Consider the following 4,750-nt stretch of genomic DNA (forward strand, 5'->3'; position numbering starts at 1 on the left):
TAAAAGATGGAGGAAAAAGGGAAGAAGAGTCGCTAGGCACTCATACAAGAACACAGTCGTACATACTGCATGACATAAGGTAGCAAATGTTACGATGTTGGAAGAATTCCGACCACATGTCATGGCGTGACAAAGAGGCCTAAAAGGGGGGAAAGCCCAAGAGTTTAGATTTATTCACAAAACAGTTGCTTAGATGGCAAGATGAGCATTAAAGTATTCGTAAGAGCCATAGTTTATGAAATTGATTCAGTCAACATTCGAGGACGAATGTTCCAAAGGGGGGAATGATGTTACACCCCAAGTTCTTATACATGAGAGTACGTCGTAAGTCATTAATGTAATCTCGAAAATGAGATTATATTTGGAAGAAAATAAAGTAAGTTAATCATGTTACCTTGGAGGCTACAAATATTTAAGATCATGAACAACAAGTACCAAGAGGGTTGGAAATCTTAGAAGCTAAACCAATTGAAGAAAAAAAGTTTCATCGAAAGTCGACAAGTTTGGAATGTTATAACATGTACTTTGGGGTGAGACTAGGGTTCTTAACATGATAAGGAGGTTATTCTATGAGTTATTTTAGTCGTATGATATTCATTTTCTACATTTTGAAGGCAAGCAAGTTGTGGAACAAGAGTTGGCAAAGGTCATCACAAGTTACATTCATAAATTTGTTGAAATTTAGGTCAAATGTATCTGATCATTTCTCCAAATATACTTGGAATCATGGGGTATTCTACCTACCAAATTTAATATCTACGAGTCTAGTTTTTAACGCATTAAACCCTTTATCAATACGACATTGGAGTAGAGAGATATTCGCATTTTCGCGAGACCGCGCAAGCAGCTCCCAATGGGACCCACTTAGGCGGTGGTCGACCTACTTCACTTTATAACCGATTTGGACGCCTATTTTTCACTTATTTTCAACTCAACGTCGTCTCTAAACTTCTCCTAACCCTTATAAACAGATTCCACAGGGGTTTGAAGTGATTCCAAAGTGATTACACCATATTTCAATATCAAAACCTAGTTCTAGTGAAGAACAACACCTCTTTGAGGTTGTGCTGTCATTGAGGATTGTTGTGGGCTGTATTTGGATGAAATTCCAAGTTGTTGCTGCTGTCTAAGGTGAGTATAACAGCCTACTAATGCTTGAGCTTGCTTGTATGTTGGTTAAGTTGTTAGGATGATAAACTACAAGATAATACTTGGATTAGCTTAAGTCACTTCTATGGTGTTGTATTGCCATTGAGGGTTGTTGTAAGCTGAATATAACTTGGATTTCGACTTGAAGTTACTGTAGGAGGTAGGTATATTGTATTCTTGCATGTGCCTAAGGTTATATTGATGTTGATTAAGTTAAATGGATGGAGTAGACATGAACTAGTGAATAAAGTTACTAATTGAAGATAGTTGGAGTTGTGGATTGTTTCCTTTGTTATAAATATATGGTGTAAGGATGGAATCATTGATGAATGACTTTATTATCATGTTAATGATACTTGTAAGTTAATGTAAGAAGTCTATAAGGGGTATATGGGTTATACGGATTCCAATTGGAGCTTGCCGCTTCGTCGTGAAGTAGTTGTGACTTGTTGTTGTTATATGGTGTCTTGTTATCGACATTTATATGTTGATGGATTTCTCTGGTTGTTGTTGGTTGTATATGGTATTGGTGGAGGCCCTTGTTACAAGGGAGATGCTGCCCAAATTTACGTGAACGAGCTACTAGCTTAAGTTATAGACTTAGCCTTTGCTCAGCACTGATTTTGAATCTCCTTATACTATGATAGATTGAGTTGACTTGTTTGATGAGTTGCTTGGAAGGGATTAAGGACTCAACGGGATTAAGGTATTTCAAGGCACTTTCTTCTTTCTTTTGGCATGATATAATGTGAAATGAATACGCTATTTCGTAACGGATCTACTCCTAGCAACTAAGGTTGTCCATGTGGTTCTTTCCTTATAAAAGTATTCTAAGCAAGTGTGTATGATCCTTGAATCCTACTGAGGTTCATATTGAGGGTATGGATGTCCATAATGTTCTTAAGTCACTCCAAAAGGTTTAGACCGTGATTCCATGAGTCTAGCATGCATTATATATAGTATCTATTTTACTCTACCGAGCCGCGCTATAGTCTTCCGAGTACGGCATCTATTGTGCAACCACTAATCAGTTGGGTTTACCAAGCTCCACGTGGCCGGGTATGATTCTACCGAGCCTTATGATGGACGGGTACGTTTTTAACGAGTCCTCTTTGAGGCCGGGTACGATATGACGATGATGATGCCCACAGAGGCATATGTTTTTAAAAGTTTATGTATATATATGTATTATGCATTTCATGTCAGTAGCCCCCAGAGGCACTCAAATGTTACAGGTTGTATCTCCTCTATCTCTCTTTACATTACTGTTCTGGTTTATGCTTTCCTGCCTTACATACTCGATAATTTATTCGTACTGACGTCCCTTTTGCCTGGGGACGCTGCGTTTCATGCCCACAGGTCCCGATAGACAGGTTGACATTCCTCCTAGTAGACTATCAGCTCAGCGAATGTGTTGGTGTACTCCACTTGCTCCGGAGTTGCCTATTTGGTCAGTATGCTTTGGATATGTATTGATTGGTATGGCGGGGCCCTGTCCCGACCTTTATGATTTTATGTACTCTTAGAGTCTTGTAGACAGATGTCAGGTGTATGGATACTTGTATGGCCTTGTCGGCCTACGTTTTGTGTTTACAAATGGTCATGTTGGCCTTATAGGCCCGTATGTCACATGTATAAGTTTGTATATCATGTTGGGTCATCATATGTTGAGTATTCCCTTATGTTTTATTCTTGTTATCTCATGAAGGGTTTTCTAGCTCATTTACCCATGATAGTATGATAAGAAAGATATGTTACGTTGGTACTCGGTTGAGTAAGGCGCCGGGTGCCCATCGCGGCCCTTCGGTTTGGGTCGTGACAAAAGTGGTATCAGAGCAGTTCTTTCCTAGGGAGTCTACAAGCCGTGTCTAGTAGAGTCTTGTTTATGGGTGTGTTGTGCACCACACTTATAAGCAGGAGGCTACATGGCATTTAGGACTGTCACTCTTTCTTCTTACTCTAGATCGTGTGGTAGAACTCAGCTGTAAGAATTCAAACTCCTAAATTCGACTTTAGTCGTAATACAACGATACCTATATCCACAAAGACAGTTGGTAAGAGATTGAATGTGGCTCTGGAAGATCTGAGTTAGAGGAACTCGATTTTACATCATACTTATGATGAGTAAATGTAAGGTCTTCAACAAATCATGTGTGTACTAAGATGTGTGAGCTTCTTAATAAGGAGCCTTAAGGCAAGGATATCTATTCACGAATATGGTGAAAAACCTATGAGGGATTCAGAAGCTAGATACAAGTTTCAACAAGTAAAAGAAGTAAGGTGGAGAGGGGTACGAGGCACCCAGTTAATGAAGATTATCAATATTTTCAAGTCAGGCGGAGAAATATAAGCATTCAACAGTAACACAGGTATGTACAATTGGCCACACCCATCTCAGTTATGCCCTATGGGAGTTGACAGATATAGTTTAAGAGAAGAAGGGGATAGCATGATCCAATTAGGGTTAGAGTAACCCAAAATGATAGATGGATTATTATCATTAGCTAACGTTTCCGAAGGATATTGCAAATGTGGTAATAGTTCTCCTGGTGAGACACCCCGATGGTGCAATCTAGAATAGTTCATTTAGATATGAATACTAGAATGTCTGTAAAAATTTAGAAGATTGGCACTGGAATCCTGGAAGGGATAAATATTTACCTTTGTATGGCTCCCGTCCTAGTAAAGAGAGAATGCTAGGTGACCTGAAGAGCCATTGAGATGAAGCTAGGGGAGCTAAAGGGGAAAGAACTTTTTGTTGAAGTTTTCAGAATAAAGTGATAGACAAAAAAAAAAAATTATCCAGAGAATAAGAAGAAAGTAAATGAAGCATCATGAGTAAGATGTGATATATGGGTGATAACAGTAAATCAAAATATGACACAATGACAGAGTCTATAGTCAAGTTAAGGAAAAGAAAAAAAGGTGACAGGCCTTAAGACAATAATAAAGTATAGGCCAAATGTCATATCCTCATTTCGAGAAATGAGTTGGTGAGTCCAACGCGATTACAAGAAGGCTAAGTTAGACCCCCTGTAGTAACAGAAATTATTATGGTCTTGTAGACAAGATAAAATCGAACATGAATTAGGGATTGGAGGATTTGATAATGGTCGACATCGTGCGAATTTCAGATATCGTGCTCCAACAATAATAGAATAAACAACAGACGAATAACCTTTAAAGTTCATTTAGGAAATCGTTTGCCTAAAGCAAGCACTCTGAGCAGAGTTAATCTTAAGGGACCAAGTGTGCCAGTTTCAGTAGGTGACACCTTCGTGCGTAAGAAATTTAGTTATCCTTGGTACAGAAGGGTTACCATAAGGCAATTAAGGTTCATTGATAATGTGAAAAGACGCCAAAGATGAAGAGGTAAAACATCTATAGGTAGATCGTCGTAGTACTAAATCATAGTACTCCCCTAAAAGGGGAAATATGGTGTGATATGTTATTAAGTCGGAGTTATTGGTTCAGGTAACTATTGAATAGTAAAGGAAGAATGTGGTAGAAAGGCGAAACGAATGAGATTGTCTTTATTCAGATTCTATCGATATGTCGCGACTCCGGAAGTATGCAAGCACGACGCCGGGGAGAGGCAGTA

This window comes from Nicotiana attenuata, chromosome 5 (genome assembly GCF_001879085.1).
Source record: "Nicotiana attenuata strain UT chromosome 5, NIATTr2, whole genome shotgun sequence".
NCBI lineage: Eukaryota > Viridiplantae > Streptophyta > Magnoliopsida > Solanales > Solanaceae > Nicotiana > Nicotiana attenuata.